This window comes from Somniosus microcephalus, unplaced genomic scaffold (genome assembly GCF_052327205.1).
Source record: "Somniosus microcephalus isolate GS21.2 unplaced genomic scaffold, FLI_Smic_1.0 unresolved_chr4, whole genome shotgun sequence".
NCBI classification, from domain to species: Eukaryota; Metazoa; Chordata; class Chondrichthyes; order Squaliformes; family Somniosidae; genus Somniosus; species Somniosus microcephalus.
Genome location: NW_028225182.1, coordinates 50,461,801 through 50,486,443, shown reverse-complemented (window position 1 = coordinate 50,486,443; position 24,643 = coordinate 50,461,801). Strand labels below are relative to the sequence as shown.

The 24,643-nt window shown below is 39.8% G+C and overlaps 1 protein-coding gene across 1 annotated transcript in view; it reads left to right on the top strand.

The window, feature by feature from the left end:
- The window catches only part of LOC147091072 (mucin-17-like), an 80,132-nt gene that overhangs the window by 683 nt on the left and 54,806 nt on the right, over nt 1–24,643 (top strand). The gene's annotated exons all lie outside the window — the stretch shown is intronic.

Here is a 24,643-nt window from a genome sequence, read left to right as displayed (position 1 = left end):
TATCCAGTTTGTTCTCCAATATCCAGTTTTTCGCCAATATCCAGTTTGTCCTCCAATATCAAGTTTGTCCTCCAATATCCTGTTTGTTCTCCATATCCAGTTTGTCTCCAATATCCAGTTTGTCCTCCAATATCCAGTTTGTCCTCACAATATCCAGTTTGTTCTCCAATATCCAGTTTGTCCTCTATATCCAGTTTGTTCTCCAATATCCAGTTTGTCTCCAATATCCAGTTGTTCTCCAATATCAGTTTGTTCTCAATATCCAGTTTGTTCTCCAATATCCAGATTGTTCTCCAATATCCAGTTTTTCCTCCAATATCCAGTTGTTCTCCAATATCCAGTTTGTTCTCCAATATCCAGTTTGTCCTCCTATATCCAGTTTGTTTCTCCAATATCCAGATTGTTCTCCAATATCAAGTTTGTCCTCCAATATCCAGTTTGTTCTCAATATCCAGTTTGTTCTCCAATATCCAGTTTGTTCTCCAATATCCAGTTTGTTCTCCAATATCCAGTTTGTTCTCCAATATCCAGTTTGTTCTCCAATATCCAGTTTGTTCTCCAATATCCAGTTTGTCTCCAATATCCAGTTTGTCTCCAATATCCAGTTTGTTCTCCAATATCCAGTTTGTTCTCCAACATCCAGTTTGTTCTCCAATATCCAGTTTGTCCTCAATATCCAGTTTGTCCTCCAATATCCTGTTTGTTCTCCATATCCAGTTTGTTCTCCAATATCCAGTTTGTCCTCCAATATCCAGTTTGTTCTCCAATATCCAGTTTGTCCTCCTATATCCAGTTTGTTCTCCAATATCCAGTTTGTTCTCCAATATCCAGTTTGTTCTCCAATATCCAGTTTGTTCTCAATTATCCAGTTTGTTCTCCAATATCCAGTTTGTTCTCCGATATCCCTGTTTGTCCTCCGATACCCAGTTTGTTCTCCGATATCCAGTTTGTTCTCCGATATCCACTTTGTCCTCCGATATCCAGTTTGTTCTCCGATATCCAGTTTGTTCTCCGATATCCAGTTTCTTCTCCGATATCAAGTTTGTTCTCCGATATCAAGTTTGTTCTCCGATATCCAGTTTGTTCTCCATATCCAGTTTGTTCTCCAATATCCAGTTTGTGCTCCAATATCCAGTTTGTCCTCCAATATCCAGTTTGTCCTCCAATATCCAGTTTGTTCTCCAATATCCAGTTTGTTCTCCAATATCCAGTTTGTTCTCCAATATCCAGTTTGTTCTCCAATATCCAGTTTGTCCTCCAATATCCAGTTTGTTCTCCAATATCCAGTTTGTTCTCCTATATCCAGTTTGTTCTCCAATATCCAGTTTGTTCTCCAATATCCAGTTTGTTCTCCGATATCGACTTTGTCCTCCGATATCCAGTTTGTTCTCCGATATCCAGTTGTTCTCCAATATCCAGTTTGTTCTCCAATATCCAGTTTGTCCTCCAATATCCAGTTTGTTCTCCAATATCCAGTTTGTTCTCCTATATCCAGTTTGTTCTCCAATATCCAGTTTGTTCTCCTATATCCAGTTTGTTCTCCTATATCAGTTTGTCCTCCAATATCCAGTTTGTTCTCCAATATCCAGTTTGTCCTCCAATATCCAGTTATTTCTTCAATATCTAGTTTGTTCTTCACATCCAGTTTCTCTCCAATATCCAGTTGTTCTCCAATATCCAGTTTGTCCTCCAATATCCAGTTATTTCTTCAATATCCAGTTTGTCTCCAATATCCAGTTTGTTCTCCAATATCCAGTTTGTTCTCCAATATCCAGTTTGTCTCCAATATCCAGTTTGTTCTCCAATATCCAGTTTCTTCACCATATCCAGTTTGTTCTCCAATATCCAGTTTGTCTCCAATATCCAGCTTGTTCTCCAATATGCAGTTTGTCTCCAATATCCAGTTTGTCCTCCAATATCCAGTTTGTCCTCCAATATCAGTTTGTTCTCCAATATCCAGTTTGTTCTCCAATATCCAGTTGTTCTCCAATATCCAGTTTGATCTCCATGTTCCAGTTTGTTCTCCAATATCCAGTTTGTTCTCCAATATCCAGTTTGTTCTCCAATATTCAGTTTGTTCTCCAATATCCAGTTTGTTCTCCAATATCCAGTTTGTTCTCCAATATCCAGTTTGTTCTCCAATATCCAGTTTGTTCTCCAATATCCAGTTTGTTCTCCAATATCCAGTTTGTCCTCCAATATCCAGTTTGTCCTCCAATATCCAGTTTGTCCTCCAATATCCTGTCTGTTCTCCAATATCCAGTTTGTCCTCCAATATCCAGTTTGTCCTCCAATATCCAGTTTGTTCTCCAATATCCAGTTTGTCCTCCTATATCAGTTTGTTCTCCAATATCCAGTTTGTTCTCCAATATCCAGTTTGTTCTCCAATATCCAGTTTGTTCTCAATTATCCAGTTTGTTCTCCAATATCCAGATTGTTCTCCAATATCCAGTTTTTCCTCCAATATCCAGTTTGTTCTCCAATATCCAGTTTGTTCTCCAATATCCAGTTAGTCCTCCTATATCCAGTTTGTTCTCCAATATCCAGATTGTTCTCCAATATCAAGTTTGTCCTCCAATATCCAGTTTGTTCTCCAATATCCAGTTTGTTCTCCAATATCCAGTTTGTCTCCAATATTCAGTTTGTCTCCCAATATCCAGTTTGTTCTCCAATATCCAGTTTGTTCTCCAATATCCAGTTTGTCTCCAATATCCAGTTTGTCCTCCAATATCCAGTTTGTTCTCCAATATCCAGTTTGTTCTCCAATATCCAGTTTGTTCTCCAACATCCAGTTTGTTCTCCAATATCATTCCTCAGTTTGTCCTCCAATATCCAGTTTGTCCTCCAATATCCTGTTTGTTCTCCAATATCCCAGTTTGTTCTCCAATATCCAGGTTGTCTCAATATCAGTTTGTTCTCCAATATCCAGTTTGTCCTCCTATATCCAGTTTGTTCTCCAATATCCAGTTGTTCTCCAATATCCAGTTCGTTCTCCAATATCCAGTTTGTTCTCAATTATCCAGTTTGTTCTCCAATATCCAGTTTGTTCTCCGATATCCTGTTTGTCCTCCGATACCCAGTTTGTTCTCCGATATCCAGTTTGTTCTCCGATATCCACTTTGTCCTCCGATATCCAGTTTGTTCTCCGATATCCAGTTTGTTCTCCGATATCCAGTTTCTTCTCCGATATCAAGTTTGTTCTCCGATATCAAGTTTGTTCTCCGATATCCAGTTTGTTCTCCAATATCCAGTTTGTTCTCCAATATCCAGTTTGTGCTCCAATATCCAGTTTGTCCTCCAATATCCAGTTTGTCCTCCAATATCCAGTTTGTTCTCCAATATCCAGTTTGTTCTCCAATATCCAGTTTGTTCTCCAATATCCAGTTTGTTCTCCAATATCCAGTTTGTCCTCCAATATCCAGTTTGTTCTCCAATATCCAGTTTGTTCTCCTATATCCAGTTTGTTCTCCAATATCCAGTTTGTTCTCCGATATCCAGTTTGTTCTCCGATATCCACTTTGTCCTCCGATATCCAGTTTGTTCTCCGATATCCAGTTTGTTCTCCAATATCCAGTTTGTTCTCCAATATCCAGTTTGTTCTCCTATATCCCGTTTGTTCTCCAATATCCAGTTTGTTCTCCTATATCCAGTTTGTTCTCCGATATCCACTTTGTCCTCCGATATCCAGTTTCTTCTCCGATATCCAGTTTGTTCTCCGATATCCAGTTTGTTCTCCGATATCAAGTTTGTTCTCCGATATCAAGTTTGTTCTCCGATATCCAGTTTGTTCTCCGATATCCAGTTTGTTCTCCGATATCCAGTTTGTTCTCCGATATCAAGTTTGTTCTCCGATATCCAGTTTGCTCTCCGATATCCAGTTTGTCCTCCGATATCCAGTTTGTCCTCCGATATCCAGTTTGTCCTCCGATATCCAGTTTGTTCTCCGATATCCAGTTTGTTCTCTGATATCCAGTTTGTTCTCCGATATCCAGTTTGTCCTCCGATTTCCAGTTTGTTCTCCAATATCCAGTTTGTCCTCCAATATCCAGTTATTTCTTCAATATCCAGTTTGATCTCCAATATCCAGTTTGTTCTCCAATATCCAGTTTGTTCTCCAATATCCAGTTTGTTCTCCAATATCCAGTTTGTTCTCCAATATCCAGTTTGTTCTCCAATATCCAGTTTGTTCTCCAATATCCAGTTTCTTCTCCAATATCCAGTTTGTTCTCCAATATCCAGTTTGTCCTCCAATATCCAGTTCGTTCTCCAATATCCAGTTTGTCCTCCAATATCCAGCTTGTTCTCCAATATGCAGTTTGTCCTCCAATATCCAGTTTGTCCTCCAATATCCAGTTTGTTCTCCAATATCCAGTTTGTTCTCCAATATCCAGTTTGTTCTCCAATATCCAGTTTGTTCTCCAATATCCAGTTTGTTTTCCAATATCCAGTTTGTCCTCCAATATCCAGTTTGTCCTCCAATATCCAGTTTGTCCTCCAATATCCAGTTTGTTTTCCAATATCCAGTTTGTCCTCCAATATCCAGTTTGTCCTCCAATATCCAGTTTGTCATCCAATATCCAGCTTGTCCTCCAATATCCAGTTTGTTCTCCAATATCCAGTTTGTCCTCCAATATCCAGTTTGTTCTCCAATATGCAGTTTGTCCTCCAATATCCAGTTTGTTCTCCAATATCCAGTTTGTCCTCCAATATCCAGTTTGTTCTCCAATATCCAGTTTGTTCTCCAATATCCAGTTTGTTCTCCAATATGCAGTTTGTTCTCCAATATCCAGTTTGTTCTCCAATATCCAGTTTGTCCTCCAATATCCCGTTTGTTCTCCAATATCCAGATTGTCCTCCAATATCCAGTTTGTCCACCAATATCCAGTTTGTTCTCCAATATCCAGTTTGTTCTCCAATATCCAGTTTGTCCTCCAATATCCAGTTATTTCTTCAATATCCAGTTTGTTCTCCAATATCCAGCTTGTTCTCCAATATGCAGTTTGTCCTCCAATATCCAGTTTGTCCTCCAATATCCAGTTTGTCCTCCAATATCCAGTTTGTTCTCCAATATCCAGTTTGTTCTCCAATATCCAGTTTGTTCTCCAATATCCAGTTTGATCTCCATGTTCCAGTTTGTTCTCCAATATCCAGTTTGTTCTCCAATATCCAGTTTGTTCTCCAATATCCAGTTTGTTCTCCAATATCCAGTTTGTTCTCCAATATTCAGTTTGTTCTCCAATATCCAGTTTGTTCTCCAATATCCAGTTTGTTCTCCAATATCCAGTTTGTTCTCCAATATCCAGTTTGTTCTCCAATATCCAGTTTGTTCTCCAATATCCAGTTTGTCCTCCAATATCCAGTTTGTCCTCCAATATCCAGTTTGTCCTCCAATATCCTGTTTGTTCTCCAATATCCAGTTTGTTCTCCAATATCCGGTTTGTCCTCCAATATCCAGTTTGTCCTCCAATATCCAGTTTGTTCTCCAATATCCAGTTTGTCCTCCTATATCCAGTTTGTTCTCCAATATCCAGTTTGTTCTCCAATATCCAGTTTGTTCTCCAATATCCAGTTTGTTCTCAATTATCCAGTTTGTTCTCCAATATCCAGATTGTTCTCCAATATCCAGTTTTTCCTCCAATATCCAGTTTGTTCTCCAATATCCAGTTTGTTCTCCAATATCCAGTTTGTCCTCCTATATCCAGTTTGTTCTCCAATATCCAGATTGTTCTCCAATATCAAGTTTGTCCTCCAATATCCAGTTTGTTCTCCAATATCCAGTTTGTTCTCCAATATCCAGTTTGTTCTCCAATATCCAGTTTGTTCTCCAATATCCAGTTTGTTCTCCAATATCCAGTTTGTTCTCCAATATCCAGTTTGTTCTCCAATATCCAGTTTGTCCTCCAATATCCAGTTTGTTCTCCAATATCCAGTTTGTTCTCCAATATCCAGTTTGTTCTCCAACATCCAGTTTATTCTCCAATATCCAGTTTGTCCTCCAATATCCAGTTTGTCCTCCAATATCCTGTTTGTTCTCCAATATCCAGTTTGTTCTCCAATATCCAGTTTGTCCTCCAATATCCAGTTTGTTCTCCAATATCCAGTTTGTCCTCCTATATCCAGTTTGTTCTCCAATATCCAGTTTGTTCTCCAATATCCAGTTTGTTCTCCAATATCCAGTTTGTTCTCCAATATCCAGATTGTTCTCCAATATCCAGTTTGTTCTCCGATATCCTGTTTGTCCTCCGATACCCAGTTTGTTCTCCGATATCCAGTTTGTTCTCCGATATCCACTTTGTCCTCCGATATCCAGTTTGTTCTCCGATATCCAGTTTGTTCTCCGATATCCAGTTTCTTCTCCGATATCAAGTTTGTTCTCCGATATCAAGTTTGTTCTCCGATATCCAGTTTGTTCTCCAATATCCAGTTTGTTCTCCAATATCCAGTTTGTGCTCCAATATCCAGTTTGTCCTCCAATATCCAGTTTGTCCTCCAATATCCAGTTTGTTCTCCAATATCCAGTTTGTTCTCCAATATCCAGTTTGTTCTCCAATATCCAGTTTGTTCTCCAATATCCAGTTTGTCCTCCAATATCCAGTTTGTTCTCCAATATCCAGTTTGTTCTCCTATATCCAGTTTGTTCTCCAATATCCAGTTTGTTCTCCAATATCCAGTTTGTTCTCCAATATCCAGTTTGTTCTCCAATATCCAGTTTGTTCTCCAATATCCAGTTTGTTCTCCAATATCCAGTTTGTTCTCCAATATCCAGTTTGTCCTCCAATATCCAGTTTGTCCTCCAATATCCAGTTTGTCCTCCAATATCCTGTCTGTTCTCCAATATCCAGTTTGTCCTCCAATATCCAGTTTGTCCTCCAATATCCAGTTTGTTCTCCAATATCCAGTTTGTCCTCCTATATCCAGTTTGTTCTCCAATATCCAGTTTGTTCTCCAATATCCAGTTTGTTCTCCAATATCCAGTTTGTTCTCAATTATCCAGTTTGTTCTCCAATATCCAGATTGTTCTCCAATATCCAGTTTTTCCTCCAATATCCAGTTTGTTCTCCAATATCCAGTTTGTTCTCCAATATCCAGTTAGTCCTCCTATATCCAGTTTGTTCTCCAATATCCAGATTGTTCTCCAATATCAAGTTTGTCCTCCAATATCCAGTTTGTTCTCCAATATCCAGTTTGTTCTCCAATATCCAGTTTGTTCTCCAATATTCAGTTTGTTCTCCAATATCCAGTTTGTTCTCCAATATCCAGTTTGTTCTCCAATATCCAGTTTGTTCTCCAATATCCAGTTTGTCCTCCAATATCCAGTTTGTTCTCCAATATCCAGTTTGTTCTCCAATATCCAGTTTGTTCTCCAACATCCAGTTTGTTCTCCAATATCCAGTTTGTCCTCCAATATCCAGTTTGTCCTCCAATATCCTGTTTGTTCTCCAATATCCAGTTTGTTCTCCAATATCCAGTTTGTCCTCCAATATCCAGTTTGTTCTCCAATATCCAGTTTGTCCTCCTATATCCAGTTTGTTCTCCAATATCCAGTTTGTTCTCCAATATCCAGTTCGTTCTCCAATATCCAGTTTGTTCTCAATTATCCAGTTTGTTCTCCAATATCCAGTTTGTTCTCCGATATCCTGTTTGTCCTCCGATACCCAGTTTGTTCTCCGATATCCAGTTTGTTCTCCGATATCCACTTTGTCCTCCGATATCCAGTTTGTTCTCCGATATCCAGTTTGTTCTCCGATATCCAGTTTCTTCTCCGATATCAAGTTTGTTCTCCGATATCAAGTTTGTTCTCCGATATCCAGTTTGTTCTCCAATATCCAGTTTGTTCTCCAATATCCAGTTTGTGCTCCAATATCCAGTTTGTCCTCCAATATCCAGTTTGTCCTCCAATATCCAGTTTGTTCTCCAATATCCAGTTTGTTCTCCAATATCCAGTTTGTTCTCCAATATCCAGTTTGTTCTCCAATATCCAGTTTGTCCTCCAATATCCAGTTTGTTCTCCAATATCCAGTTTGTTCTCCTATATCCAGTTTGTTCTCCAATATCCAGTTTGTTCTCCGATATCCAGTTTGTTCTCCGATATCCACTTTGTCCTCCGATATCCAGTTTGTTCTCCGATATCCAGTTTGTTCTCCAATATCCAGTTTGTTCTCCAATATCCAGTTTGTTCTCCTATATCCCGTTTGTTCTCCAATATCCAGTTTGTTCTCCTATATCCAGTTTGTTCTCCGATATCCACTTTGTCCTCCGATATCCAGTTTCTTCTCCGATATCCAGTTTGTTCTCCGATATCCAGTTTGTTCTCCGATATCAAGTTTGTTCTCCGATATCAAGTTTGTTCTCCGATATCCAGTTTGTTCTCCGATATCCAGTTTGTTCTCCGATATCCAGTTTGTTCTCCGATATCAAGTTTGTTCTCCGATATCCAGTTTGCTCTCCGATATCCAGTTTGTCCTCCGATATCCAGTTTGTCCTCCGATATCCAGTTTGTCCTCCGATATCCAGTTTGTTCTCCGATATCCAGTTTGTTCTCTGATATCCAGTTTGTTCTCCGATATCCAGTTTGTCCTCCGATTTCCAGTTTGTTCTCCAATATCCAGTTTGTCCTCCAATATCCAGTTATTTCTTCAATATCCAGTTTGATCTCCAATATCCAGTTTGTTCTCCAATATCCAGTTTGTTCTCCAATATCCAGTTTGTTCTCCAATATCCAGTTTGTTCTCCAATATCCAGTTTGTTCTCCAATATCCAGTTTGTTCTCCAATATCCAGTTTCTTCTCCAATATCCAGTTTGTTCTCCAATATCCAGTTTGTCCTCCAATATCCAGTTCGTTCTCCAATATCCAGTTTGTCCTCCAATATCCAGCTTGTTCTCCAATATGCAGTTTGTCCTCCAATATCCAGTTTGTCCTCCAATATCCAGTTTGTTCTCCAATATCCAGTTTGTTCTCCAATATCCAGTTTGTTCTCCAATATCCAGTTTGTTCTCCAATATCCAGTTTGTTTTCCAATATCCAGTTTGTCCTCCAATATCCAGTTTGTCCTCCAATATCCAGTTTGTCCTCCAATATCCAGTTTGTTTTCCAATATCCAGTTTGTCCTCCAATATCCAGTTTGTCCTCCAATATCCAGTTTGTCATCCAATATCCAGCTTGTCCTCCAATATCCAGTTTGTTCTCCAATATCCAGTTTGTCCTCCAATATCCAGTTTGTTCTCCAATATGCAGTTTGTCCTCCAATATCCAGTTTGTTCTCCAATATCCAGTTTGTCCTCCAATATCCAGTTTGTTCTCCAATATCCAGTTTGTTCTCCAATATCCAGTTTGTTCTCCAATATGCAGTTTGTTCTCCAATATCCAGTTTGTTCTCCAATATCCAGTTTGTCCTCCAATATCCCGTTTGTTCTCCAATATCCAGATTGTCCTCCAATATCCAGTTTGTCCACCAATATCCAGTTTGTTCTCCAATATCCAGTTTGTTCTCCAATATCCAGTTTGTCCTCCAATATCCAGTTATTTCTTCAATATCCAGTTTGTTCTCCAATATCCAGCTTGTTCTCCAATATGCAGTTTGTCCTCCAATATCCAGTTTGTCCTCCAATATCCAGTTTGTCCTCCAATATCCAGTTTGTTCTCCAATATCCAGTTTGTTCTCCAATATCCAGTTTGTTCTCCAATATCCAGTTTGATCTCCATGTTCCAGTTTGTTCTCCAATATCCAGTTTGTTCTCCAATATCCAGTTTGTTCTCCAATATCCAGTTTGTTCTCCAATATCCAGTTTGTTCTCCAATATTCAGTTTGTTCTCCAATATCCAGTTTGTTCTCCAATATCCAGTTTGTTCTCCAATATCCAGTTTGTTCTCCAATATCCAGTTTGTTCTCCAATATCCAGTTTGTTCTCCAATATCCAGTTTGTCCTCCAATATCCAGTTTGTCCTCCAATATCCAGTTTGTCCTCCAATATCCTGTTTGTTCTCCAATATCCAGTTTGTTCTCCAATATCCGGTTTGTCCTCCAATATCCAGTTTGTCCTCCAATATCCAGTTTGTTCTCCAATATCCAGTTTGTCCTCCTATATCCAGTTTGTTCTCCAATATCCAGTTTGTTCTCCAATATCCAGTTTGTTCTCCAATATCCAGTTTGTTCTCAATTATCCAGTTTGTTCTCCAATATCCAGATTGTTCTCCAATATCCAGTTTTTCCTCCAATATCCAGTTTGTTCTCCAATATCCAGTTTGTTCTCCAATATCCAGTTTGTCCTCCTATATCCAGTTTGTTCTCCAATATCCAGATTGTTCTCCAATATCAAGTTTGTCCTCCAATATCCAGTTTGTTCTCCAATATCCAGTTTGTTCTCCAATATCCAGTTTGTTCTCCAATATCCAGTTTGTTCTCCAATATCCAGTTTGTTCTCCAATATCCAGTTTGTTCTCCAATATCCAGTTTGTTCTCCAATATCCAGTTTGTCCTCCAATATCCAGTTTGTTCTCCAATATCCAGTTTGTTCTCCAATATCCAGTTTGTTCTCCAACATCCAGTTTATTCTCCAATATCCAGTTTGTCCTCCAATATCCAGTTTGTCCTCCAATATCCTGTTTGTTCTCCAATATCCAGTTTGTTCTCCAATATCCAGTTTGTCCTCCAATATCCAGTTTGTTCTCCAATATCCAGTTTGTCCTCCTATATCCAGTTTGTTCTCCAATATCCAGTTTGTTCTCCAATATCCAGTTTGTTCTCCAATATCCAGTTTGTTCTCCAATATCCAGATTGTTCTCCAATATCCAGTTTGTTCTCCGATATCCTGTTTGTCCTCCGATACCCAGTTTGTTCTCCGATATCCAGTTTGTTCTCCGATATCCACTTTGTCCTCCGATATCCAGTTTGTTCTCCGATATCCAGTTTGTTCTCCGATATCCAGTTTCTTCTCCGATATCAAGTTTGTTCTCCGATATCAAGTTTGTTCTCCGATATCCAGTTTGTTCTCCAATATCCAGTTTGTTCTCCAATATCCAGTTTGTGCTCCAATATCCAGTTTGTCCTCCAATATCCAGTTTGTCCTCCAATATCCAGTTTGTTCTCCAATATCCAGTTTGTTCTCCAATATCCAGTTTGTTCTCCAATATCCAGTTTGTTCTCCAATATCCAGTTTGTCCTCCAATATCCAGTTTGTTCTCCAATATCCAGTTTGTTCTCCTATATCCAGTTTGTTCTCCAATATCCAGTTTGTTCTCCAATATCCAGTTTGTTCTCCAATATCCAGTTTGTTCTCCGATATCCACTTTGTCCTCCGATATCCAGTTTGTTCTCCGATATCCAGTTTGTTCTCCAATATCCAGTTTGTTCTCCAATATCCAGTTTGTCCTCCAATATCCAGTTTGTTCTCCAATATCCAGTTTGTTCTCCTATATCCAGTTTGTTCTCCAATATCCAGTTTGTTCTCCTATATCCAGTTTGTTCTCCTATATCCAGTTTGTCCTCCAATATCCAGTTTGTTCTCCAATATCCAGTTTGTCCTCCAATATCCAGTTATTTCTTCAATATCTAGTTTGTTCTTCAACATCCAGTTTCTTCTCCAATATCCAGTTTGTTCTCCAATATCCAGTTTGTCCTCCAATATCCAGTTATTTCTTCAATATCCAGTTTGTTCTCCAATATCCAGTTTGTTCTCCAATATCCAGTTTGTTCTCCAATATCCAGTTTGTTCTCCAATATCCAGTTTGTTCTCCAATATCCAGTTTGTTCTCCAATATCCAGTTTCTTCACCAATATCCAGTTTGTTCTCCAATATCCAGTTTGTCCTCCAATATCCAGCTTGTTCTCCAATATGCAGTTTGTTCTCCGATATCCAGTTTGTTCTCCAATATCCAGTTTGTTCTCCGATATCCAGTTTGTTCTCCAATATCCAGTTTGTTCTCCAATATCCAGTTTGTCCTCCAATATCCAGTTTGTTCTCCAATATCCAGTTTGTTCTCCTATATCCCGTTTGTTCTCCAATATCCAGTTTGTTCTCCTATATCCAGTTTGTTCTCCGATATCCACTTTGTCCTCCGATATCCAGTTTCTTCTCCGATATCCAGTTTGTTCTCCGATATCCAGTTTGTTCTCCGATATCAAGTTTGTTCTCCGATATCAAGTTTGTTCTCCGATATCCAGTTTGTTCTCCGATATCCAGTTTGTTCTCCGATATCCAGTTTTTTCTCCGATATCAAGTTTGTTCTCCGATATCCAGTTTGCTCTCCGATATCCAGTTTGTCCTCCGATATCCAGTTTGTCCTCCGATATCCAGTTTGTCCTCCGATATCCAGTTTGTTCTCCGATATCCAGTTTGTTCTCTGATATCCAGTTTGTTCTCCGATATCCAGTTTGTCCTCCGATTTCCAGTTTGTTCTCCAATATCCAGTTTGTCCTCCAATATCCAGTTATTTCTTCAATATCCAGTTTGATCTCCAATATCCAGTTTGTTCTCCAATATCCAGTTTGTTCTCCAATATCCAGTTTGTTCTCCAATATCCAGTTTGTTCCCCAATATCCAGTTTGTTCTCCAATATCCAGTTTGTTCTCCAATATCCAGTTTGTTCTCCAATATCCAGTTTCTTCTCCAATATCCAGTTTGTTCTCCAATATCCAGTTTGTCCTCCAATATCCAGTTCGTTCTCCAATATCCAGTTTGTCCTCCAATATCCAGCTTGTTCTCCAATATGCAGTTTGTCCTCCAATATCCAGTTTGTCCTCCAATATCCAGTTTGTTCTCCAATATCCAGTTTGTTCTCCAATATCCAGTTTGTTCTCCAATATCCAGTTTGTTCTCCAATATCCAGTTTGTTTTCCAATATCCAGTTTGTCCTCCAATATCCAGTTTGTCCTCCAATATCCAGTTTGTCCTCCAATATCCAGTTTGTTTTCCAATATCCAGTTTGTCCTCCAATATCCAGTTTGTCCTCCAATATCCAGTTTGTCATCCAATATCCAGTTTGTCCTCCAATATCCAGTTTGTTCTCCAATATCCAGTTTGTCCTCCAATATCCAGTTTGTTCTCCAATATGCAGTTTGTCCTCCAATATCCAGTTTGTTCTCCAATATCCAGTTTGTCCTCCAATATCCAGTTTGTTCTCCAATATCCAGTTTGTTCTCCAATATCCAGTTTGTTCTCCAATATCCAGTTTGTTCTCCAATATGCAGTTTGTTCTCCAATATCCAGTTTGTTCTCCAATATCCAGTTTGTCCTCCAATATCCCGTTTGTTCTCCAATATCCAGATTGTCCTCCAATATCCAGTTTGTCCACCAATATCCAGTTTGTTCTCCAATATCCAGTTTGTTCTCCAATATCCAGTTTGTCCTCCAATATCCAGTTATTTCTTCAATATCCAGTTTGTTCTCCAATATCCAGCTTGTTCTCCAATATGCAGTTTGTCCTCCAATATCCAGTTTGTCCTCCAATATCCAGTTTGTTCTCCAATATCCAGTTTGTTCTCCAATATCCAGTTTGTTCTCCAATATCCAGTTTGTTCTCCAATATCCAGTTTGATCTCCATGTTCCAGTTTGTTCTCCAATATCCAGTTTGTTCTCCAATATCCAGTTTGTTCTCCAATATCCAGTTTGTTCTCCTATATCCAGTTTGTTCTCCGATATCCACTTTGTCCTCCGATATCCAGTTTCTTCTCCGATATCCAGTTTGTTCTCCGATATCCAGTTTGTTCTCCGATATCAAGTTTGTTCTCCGATATCAAGTTTGTTCTCCGATATCCAGTTTGTTCTCCGATATCCAGTTTGTTCTCCGATATCCAGTTTTTTCTCCGATATCAAGTTTGTTCTCCGATATCCAGTTTGCTCTCCGATATCCAGTTTGTCCTCCGATATCCAGTTTGTCCTCCGATATCCAGTTTGTCCTCCGATATCCAGTTTGTTCTCCGATATCCAGTTTGTTCTCTGATATCCAGTTTTTCTCCGATATCCAGTTTGTCCTCCGATTTCCAGTTTGTTCTCCAATATCCAGTTTGTCCTCCAATATCCAGTTATTTCTTCAATATCCAGTTTGATCTCCAATATCCAGTTTGTTCTCCAATATCCAGTTTGTTCTCCAATATCCAGTTTGTTCTCCAATATCCAGTTTGTTCTCCAATATCCAGTTTGTTCTCCAATATCCAGTTTGTTCTCCAATATCCAGTTTGTTCTCCAATATCCAGTTTCTTCTCCAATATCCAGTTTGTTCTCCAATATCCAGTTTGTCCTCCAATATCCAGTTCGTTCTCCAATATCCAGTTTGTCCTCCAATATCCAGCTTGTTCTCCAATATGCAGTTTGTCCTCCAATATCCAGTTTGTCCTCCAATATCCAGTTTGTTCTCCAATATCCAGTTTGTTCTCCAATATCCAGTTTGTTCTCCAATATCCAGTTTGTTCTCCAATATCCAGTTTGTTTTCCAATATCCAGTTTGTCCTCCAATATCCAGTTTGTCCTCCAATATCCAGTTTGTCCTCCAATATCCAGCTTGTTCTCCAATATGCAGTTTGTTCTCCGATATCCAGTTTGTTCTCCAATATCCAGTTTGTTCTCCGATATCCAGTTTGTTCTCCAATATCCAGTTTGTTCTCCAATATCCAGTTTGTCCTCCAATATCCAGTTTGTTCTCCAATATCCAGTTTGTTCTCCTATATCCCGTTTGTTCTCCAATATCCAGTTTGTTCTCCTATATCCAGTTTGTTCTCCGATATCCACTTTGTCCTCCGATATCCAGTTTCTTCTCCGATATCCAGTTTGTTCTCCGATATCCAGTTTGTTCTCCGATATCAAGTTTGTTCTCCGATATCAAGTTTGTTCTCCGATATCCAGTTTGTTCTCCGATATCCAGTTTGTTCTCCGATATCCAGTTTTTTCTCCGATATCAAGTTTGTTCTCCGATATCCAGTTTGCTCTCCGATATCCAGTTTGTCCTCCGATATCCAGTTTGTCCTCCGATATCCAGTTTGTCCTCCGATATCCAGTTTGTTCTCCGATATCCAGTTTGTTCTCTGATATCCAGTTTGTTCTCCGATATCCAGTTTGTCCTCCGATTTCCAGTTTGTTCTCCAATATCCAGTTTGTCCTCCAATATCCAGTTATTTCTTCAATATCCAGTTTGATCTCCAATATCCAGTTTGTTCTCCAATATCCAGTTTGTTCTCCAATATCCAGTTTGTTCTCCAATATCCAGTTTGTTCTCCAATATCCAGTTTGTTCTCCAATATCCAGTTTGTTCTCCAATATCCAGTTTGTTCTCCAATATCCAGTTTCTTCTCCAATATCCAGTTTGTTCTCCAATATCCAGTTTGTCCTCCAATATCCAGTTCGTTCTCCAATATCCAGTTTGTCCTCCAATATCCAGCTTGTTCTCCAATATGCAGTTTGTCCTCCAATATCCAGTTTGTCCTCCAATATCCAGTTTGTTCTCCAATATCCAGTTTGTTCTCCAATATCCAGTTTGTTCTCCAATATCCAGTTTGTTCTCCAATATCCAGTTTGTTTTCCAATATCCAGTTTGTCCTCCAATATCCAGTTTGTCCTCCAATATCCAGTTTGTCCTCCAATATCCAGTTTGTTTTCCAATATCCAGTTTGTCCTCCAATATCCAGTTTGTCCTCCAATATCCAGTTTGTCATCCAATATCCAGTTTGTCCTCCAATATCCAGTTTGTTCTCCAATATCCAGTTTGTCCTCCAATATCCAGTTTGTTCTCCAATATGCAGTTTGTCCTCCAATATCCAGTTTGTTCTCCAATATCCAGTTTGTCCTCCAATATCCAGTTTGTTCTCCAATATCCAGTTTGTTCTCCAATATCCAGTTTGTTCTCCAATATCCAGTTTGTTCTCCAATATGCAGTTTGTTCTCCAATATCCAGTTTGTTCTCCAATATCCAGTTTGTCCTCCAATATCCCGTTTGTTCTCCAATATCCAGATTGTCCTCCAATATCCAGTTTGTCCACCAATATCCAGTTTGTTCTCCAATATCCAGTTTGTTCTCCAATATCCAGTTTGTCCTCCAATATCCAGTTATTTCTTCAATATCCAGTTTGTTCTCCAATATCCAGCTTGTTCTCCAATATGCAGTTTGTCCTCCAATATCCAGTTTGTCCTCCAATATCCAGTTTGTTCTCCAATATCCAGTTTGTTCTCCAATATCCAGTTTGTTCTCCAATATCCAGTTTGTTCTCCAATATCCAGTTTGATCTCCATGTTCCAGTTTGTTCTCCAATATCCAGTTTGTTCTCCAATATCCAGTTTGTTCTCCAATATCCAGTTTGTTCTCCTATATCCAGTTTGTTCTCCGATATCCACTTTGTCCTCCGATATCCAGTTTCTTCTCCGATATCCAGTTTGTTCTCCGATATCCAGTTTGTTCTCCGATATCAAGTTTGTTCTCCGATATCAAGTTTGTTCTCCGATATCCAGTTTGTTCTCCGATATCCAGTTTGTTCTCCGATATCCAGTTTTTTCTCCGATATCAAGTTTGTTCTCCGATATCCAGTTTGCTCTCCGATATCCAGTTTGTCCTCCGATATCCAGTTTGTCCTCCGATATCCAGTTTGTCCTCCGATATCCAGTTTGTTCTCCGATATCCAGTTTGTTCTCTGATATCCAGTTTGTTCTCCGATATCCAGTTTGTCCTCCGATTTCCAGTTTGTTCTCCAATATCCAGTTTGTCCTCCAATATCCAGTTATTTCTTCAATATCCAGTTTGATCTCCAATATCCAGTTTGTTCTCCAATATCCAGTTTGTTCTCCAATATCCAGTTTGTTCTCCAATATCCAGTTTGTTCTCCGATATCCAGTTTGTTCTCCAATATCCAGTTTGTTCTCCAATATCCAGTTTGTTCTCCAATATCCAGTTTCTTCTCCAATATCCAGTTTGTTCTCCAATATCCAGTTTGTCCTCCAATATCCAGTTCGTTCTCCAATATCCAGTTTGTCCTCCAATATCCAGCTTGTTCTCCAATATGCAGTTTGTCCTCCAATATCCAGTTTGTCCTCCAATATCCAGTTTGTTCTCCAATATCCAGTTTGTTCTCCAATATCCAGTTTGTTCTCCAATATCCAGTTTGTTCTCCAATATCCAGTTTGTTTTCCAATATCCAGTTTGTCCTCCAATATCCAGTTTGTCCTCCAATATCCAGTTTGTCCTCCAATATCCAGTTTGTTTTCCAATATCCAGTTTGTCCTCCAATATCCAGTTTGTCCTCCAATATCCAGTTTGTCATCCAATATCCAGTTTGTCCTCCAATATCCAGTTTGTTCTCCAATATCCAGTTTGTCCTCCAATATCCAGTTTGTTCTCCAATATGCAGTTTGTCCTCCAATATCCAGTTTGTTCTCCAATATCCAGTTTGTCCTCCAATATCCAGTTTGTTCTCCAATATCCAGTTTGTTCTCCAATATCCAGTTTGTTCTCCAATATGCAGTTTGTTCTCCAATATCCAGTTTGTTCTCCAATATCCAGTTTGTCCTCCAATATCCCGTTTGTTCTCCAATATCCAGATTGTCCTCCAATATCCAGTTTGTCCACCAATATCCAGTTTGTTCTCCAATATCCAGTTTGTTCTCCAATATCCAGTTTGTCCTCCAATATCCAGTTATTTCTTCAATATCCAGTTTGTTCTCCAATATCCAGCTTGTTCTCCAATATGCAGTTTGTCCTCCAATATCCAGTTTGTCCTCCAATATCCAGTTTGTTCTCCAATATCCAGTTTGTTCTCCAATATCCAGTTTGTTCTCCAATATCCAGTTTGTTCTCCAATATCCAGTTTGATCTCCATGTTCCAGTTTGTTCTCCAATATCCAGTTTGTTCTCCAATATCCAGTTTGTTCTCCAATATCCAGTTTGTTCTCCAATATCCAGTTTGTTCTCCAATATTCAGTTTGTTCTCCAATATCCAGTTTGTTCTCCAATATCCAGTTTGTTCTCCAATATCCAGTTTGTTCTCCAATATCCAGTTTGTTCTCCAATATCCAGTTTGTTCTCCAATATCCAGTTTGTCCTCCAATATCCAGTTTGTCCTCCAATATCCAGTTTGTCCTCCAATATCCTGTTTGTTCTCCAATATCCAGTTTGTTCTCCAATATCCAGTTTGTCCTCCAATATCCAGTTTGTCCTCCAATATCCAGTTTGTTCTCCAATATCCAGTTTGTCCTCCTATATCCAGTTTGTTCTCCAATATCCAGTTTGTTCTCCAATATCCAGTTTGTTCTCCAATATCCAGTTTGTTCTCAATTATCCAGTTTGTTCTCCAATATCCAGATTGTTCTCCAATATCCAGTTTTTCCTCCAATATCCAGTTTGTTCTCCAATATCCAGTTTGTTCTCCAATATCCAGTTTGTCCTCCTATATCCAGTTTGTTCTCCAATATCCAGATTGTTCTCCAATATCAAGTTTGTCCTCCAATATCCAGTTTGTTCTCCAATATCCAGTTTGTTCTCCAATATCCAGTTTGTTCTCCAATATCCAGTTTGTTCTCCAATATCCAGTTTGTTCTCCAATATCCAGTTTGTTCTCCAATATCCAGTTTGTTCTCCAATATCCAGTTTGTCCTCCAATATCCAGTTTGTTCTCCAATATCCAGTTTGTTCTCCAATATCCAGTTTGTTCTCCAACATCCAGTTTGTTCTCCAATATCCAGTTTGTCCTCCAATATCCAGTTTGTCCTCCAATATCCTGTTTGTTCTCCAATATCCAGTTTGTTCTCCAATATCCAGTTTGTCCTCCAATATCCAGTTTGTTCTCCAATATCCAGTTTGTCCTCCTATATCCAGTTTGTTCTCCAATATCCAGTTTGTTCTCCAATATCCAGTTTGTTCTCCAATATCCAGTTTGTTCTCACTTATCCAGTTTGTTCTCCAATATCCAGTTTGTTCTCCGATATCCTGTTTGTCCTCCGATACCCAGTTTGTTCTCCGATATCCAGTTTGTTCTCCGATATCCACTTTGTCCTCCGATATCCAGTTTGTTCTCCGATATCCAGTTTGTTCTCCGATATCCAGTTTCTTCTCCGATATCCAGTTTCTTCTCCGATATCAAGTTTGTTCTCCGATATCAAGTTTGTTCTCCGATATCCAGTTTGTTCTCCAATATCCAGTTTGTTCTCCAATATCCAGTTTGTGCTCCAATATCCAGTTTGTCCTCCAATATCCAGTTTGTCCTCCAATATCCAGTTTGTTCTCCAATATCCAGTTTGTTCTCCAATATCCAGTTTGTTCTCCAATATCCAGTTTGTTCTCCAATATCCAGTTTGTCCTCCAATATCCAGTTTGTTCTCCAATATCCAGTTTGTTCTCCTATATCCAGTTTGTTCTCCAATATCCAGTTTGTTCTCCAATATCCAGTTTGTTCTCCGATATCCACTTTGTCCTCCGATATCCAGTTTGTTCTCCGATATCCAGTTTGTTCTCCAATATCCAGTTTGTTCTCCAATATCCAGTTTGTCCTCCAATATCCAGTTTGTTCTCCAATATCCAGTTTGTTCTCCTATATCCAGTTTGTTCTCCAATATCCAGTTTGTTCTCCTATATCCAGTTTGTTCTCCTATATCCAGTTTGTCCTCCAATATCCAGTTTGTTCTCCAATATCCAGTTTGTCCTCCAATATCCAGTTATTTCTTCAATATCTAGTTTGTTCTTCAACATCCAGTTTCTTCTCCAATATCCAGTTTGTTCTCCAATATCCAGTTTGTCCTCCAATATCCAGTTATTTCTTCAATATCCAGTTTGTTCTCCAATATCCAGTTTGTTCTCCAATATCCAGTTTGTTCTCCAATATCCAGTTTGTTCTCCAATATCCAGTTTGTTCTCCAATATCCAGTTTGTTCTCCAATATCCAGTTTCTTCACCAATATCCAGTTTGTTCTCCAATATCCAGTTTGTCCTCCAATATCCAGCTTGTTCTCCAATATGCAGTTTGTCCTCCAATATCCAGTTTGTCCTCCAATATCCAGTTTGTCCTCCAATATCCAGTTTGTTCTCCAATATCCAGTTTGTTCTCCAATATCCAGTTTGTTCTCCAATATCCAGTTTGATCTCCATGTTCCAGTTTGTTCTCCAATATCCAGTTTGTTCTCCAATATCCAGTTTGTTCTCCAATATCCAGTTTGTTCTCCAATATCCAGTTTGTTCTCCAATATTCAGTTTGTTCTCCAATATCCAGTTTGTTCTCCAATATCCAGTTTGTTCTCCAATATCCAGTTTGTTCTCCAATATCCAGTTTGTTCTCCAATATCCAGTTTGTTCTCCAATATCCAGTTTGTCCTCCAATATCCAGTTTGTCCTCCAATATCCAGTTTGTCCTCCAATATCCTGTTTGTTCTCCAATATCCAGTTTGTTCTCCAATATCCAGTTTGTCCTCCAATATCCAGTTTGTCCTCCAATATCCAGTTTGTTCTCCAATATCCAGTTTGTCCTCCTATATCCAGTTTGTTCTCCAATATCCAGTTTGTTCTCCAATATCCAGTTTGTTCTCCAATATCCAGTTTGTTCTCAATTAACCAGTTTGTTCTCCAATATCCAGATTGTTCTCCAATATCCAGTTTTTCCTCCAATATCCAGTTTGTTCTCCAATATCCAGTTTGTTCTCCAATATCCAGTTTGTTCTCCAACATCCAGTTTGTTCTCCAATATCCAGTTTGTCCTCCAATATCCAGTTTGTCCTCCAATATCCTGTTTGTTCTCCAATATCCAGTTTGTTCTCCAATATCCAGTTTGTCCTCCAATATCCAGTTTGTTCTCCAATATCCAGTTTGTCCTCCTATATCCAGTTTGTTCTCCAATATCCAGTTTGTTCTCCAATATCCAGTTTGTTCTCCAATATCCAGTTTGTTCTCAATTATCCAGTTTGTTCTCCAATATCCACTTTGTTCTCCGATATCCTGTTTGTCCTCCGATACCCAGTTTGTTCTCCGATATCCAGTTTGTTCTCCGATATCCACTTTGTCCTCCGATATCCAGTTTGTTCTCCGATATCCAGTTTGTTCTCCGATATCCAGTTTCTTCTCCGATATCAAGTTTGTTCTCCGATATCAAGTTTGTTCTCCGATATCCAGTTTGTTCTCCAATATCCAGTTTGTTCTCCAATATCCAGTTTGTGCTCCAATATCCAGTTTGTCCTCCAATATCCAGTTTGTCCTCCAATATCCAGTTTGTTCTCCAATATCCAGTTTGTTCTCCAATATCCAGTTTGTTCTCCAATATCCAGTTTGTCCTCCAATATCCAGTTTGTTCTCCAATATCCAGTTTGTTCTCCTATATCCAGTTTGTTCTCCAATATCCAGTTTGTTCTCCAATATCCAGTTTGTTCTCCGATATCCACTTTGTCCTCCGATATCCAGTTTGTTCTCCGATATCCAGTTTGTTCTCCAATATCCAGTTTGTTCTCCAATATCCAGTTTGTCCTCCAATATCCAGTTTGTTCTCCAATATCCAGTTTGTTCTCCTATATCCAGTTTGTTCTCCAATATCCAGTTTGTTCTCCTATATCCAGTTTGTTCTCCGATATCCACTTTGTCCTCCGATATCCAGTTTCTTCTCCGATATCCAGTTTGTTCTCCGATATCCAGTTTGTTCTCCGATATCAAGTTTGTTCTCCGATATCAAGTTTGTTCTCCGATATCCAGTTTGTTCTCCGATATCCAGTTTGTTCTCCGATATCCAGTTTGTTCTCCGATATCAAGTTTGTTCTCCGATATCCAGTTTGCTCTCCGATATCCAGTTTGTCCTCCGATATCCAGTTTGTCCTCCGATATCCAGTTTGTCCTCCGATATCCAGTTTGTTCTCCGATATCCAGTTTGTTCTCTGATATCCAGTTTGTTCTCCGATATCCAGTTTGTCCTCAGATTTCCAGTTTGTTCTCCAATATCCAGTTTGTCCTCCAATATCCAGTTATTTCTTCAATATCCAGTTTGTTCTCCAATATCCAGTTTGTTCTCCAATATCCAGTTTGTTCTCCAATATCCAGTTTGTTCTCCAATATCCAGTTTCTTCTCCAATATCCAGTTTCTTCTCCAATATCCAGTTTGTTCTCCAATATCCAGTTTGTCCTCCAATATCCAGTTCGTTCTCCAATATCCAGTTTGTCCTCCAATATCCAGCTTGTTCTCCAATATGCAGTTTGTCCTCCAATATCCAGTTTGTCCTCCAATATCCAGTTTGTTCTCCAATATCCAGTTTGTTCTCCAATATCCAGTTTGTTCTCCAATATCCAGTTTGTTCTCCAATATCCAGTTTGTTTTCCAATATCCAGTTTGTCCTCCAATATCCAGTTTGTCCTCCAATATCCAGTTTGTCCTCCAATATCCAGTTTGTCCTCCAATATCCAGTTTGTTTTCCAATATCCAGTTTGTCCTCCAATATCCAGTTTGTCCTCCAATATCCAGTTTGTCATCCAATATCCAGTTTGTCCTCCAATATCCAGTTTGTTCTCCAATATCCAGTTTGTCCTCCAATATCCAGTTTGTTCTCCAATATGCAGTTTGTCCTCCAATATCCAGTTTGTTCTCCAATATCCAGTTTGTCCTCCAATATCCAGTTTGTTCTCCAATATCCAGTTTGTTCTCCAATATCCAGTTTGTTCTCCAATATGCAGTTTGTTCTCCAATATCCAGTTTGTTCTCCAATATCCAGTTTGTCCTCCAATATCCCGTTTGTTCTCCAATATCCAGATTGTCCTCCAATATCCAGTTTGTCCACCAATATCCAGTTTGTTCTCCAATATCCAGTTTGTTCTCCAATATCCAGTTTGTCCTCCAATATCCAGTTATTTCTTCAATATCCAGTTTGTTCTCCAATATCCAGTTTGTTCTCCAATCTCCAGTTTGTTCTCCAATATCCAGTTTCTTCTCCAATATCCAGTTTGTTCTCCAATATCCAGTTTGTCCTCCAATATCCAGTTTGTTCTCCAATATCCAGTTTCTTCTCCAATATCCAGTTTCTTCTCCAATATCCAGTTTCTTCTCCAATATCCAGTTTCTTCTCCAATATCCAGTTTCTTCTCCAATATCCAGTTTCTTCTCCAATATCCAGTTTCTTCTCCAATATCCAGTTTCTTCTCCAATATCCAGTTTGTTCTCCAATATCCAGTTTGATCTCCATGTTCCAGTTTGTTCTCCAATATCCAGTTTGTTCTCCAATATCCAGTTTGTTCTCCAATATCCAGTTTGTTCTCCAATATCCAGTTTGTTCTCCAATATCCAGTTTGTTCTCCAATATCCAGTTTGTCCTCCAATATCGTTTCTTCTCCAATATCCAGTTTGTCCTCCAATATCCAGTCTGTTCTCCAATATCCAGTTTGTTCTCCAATATCCAGTTTGTTCTCCAATATCCAGTTTGTCCTCCAATATCCAGTTTGTCCTCCAATATCCAGTTTGTTCTCCAATATCCAGTTTGTTCTCCAATATCCAGTTTGTTCTCCAATATCCAGTTTGTCCTTGATGCGCTATCAATTACTCATAAAAGACTGAGAGTTAGAAGAGTAACTAAAGGCTTTTATTAACAACAGAATGGAGGTCTGCCTCGCGTGGTCGACCGGTCCAGGATACAAAGGGCTGGGGAGCAGTCACCTTTATACTAGGACCTGTGGGAGGAGTCAGCCGAGGCATGTCCAGGCATGTACACAGTGGAATACAAACAGGACAAACAGGAATACAAACAGTGGTTTACCACATTCACCCCTTGTTTAAAATTGAGTCCGGCGGGGTGAAGTGTATTAAAAGTTAGTGTATTGGAGTCTCTCCGGAGGTCTTGTCTGCCGCTGTGATCGGCGTGGCAACGGCAGGGGTAGTGAAGCTTCCAGCGTCGAGTCCAGCGTAGGCTGTGGCACAGGCGTGTCATCCTCGTAGATGTCGAGCGGGTCGCGGGGCCCAGGCCTGCCGTCTGCTGGGGCTGGATATCAGATCGTGGGGGGGGGTGGTAGTGGGTAGTGGGTTACTGCGGCCCCCGAGGGTGCAAGGTCTCTTATGGAGACTGTGTCCTCCCGCCCGTCCGGGTATGCGATGTAAGCATACTGGGGGTTGGCGTGGAGGAGGTCGACCCTCTCGACCAGGGGGTCCGTTTTATGGGTCCTCACGTGCCTTCTCAGTAGGACCGGCCCTGGGGACGTCAGCCATGGCGGTAGCGATGTCCCCGATGTGGACTTCCTTGGGAAGACAAACATTTTCTCATAAGGGGTGGCGTTAGTGGCAGTGCAGAGCAGTGACCGAATAGAGTGGAGCGCATCGGGGAGCACATCGTGCCAGCGAGAGGTTGGAAGGCCCCTAGACTTTAAGGCTAGCAGGACGGCCTTCCAAACTGTCGCATTTTCTCTTTCCACCTGTCCGTTCCCCCGGGGGTTGTAACTGGTGGTCCTGCTTGTGGCAATACCCCTAGATAGCAGGTACTGACGGAGTTCGTCGCTCATAAACGATGAGCCCCGGTCGCTATGGATATAGCTGGGGAAGCCGAACAGGGTGAAGAGGTTGTTCAGACATTTAATGACCGTGGCACTGGTCATGTCCGGGCAGGGGAAGGCGAACGGGAAACGGCAGTACTCATCAATAATATTGAGGAAGTACACATTGCGGTCGGAGGAGGGGAGAGGCCCTTTAAAATCAACGCTCAGGCGCTCGAAGGGGCGAGTGGCT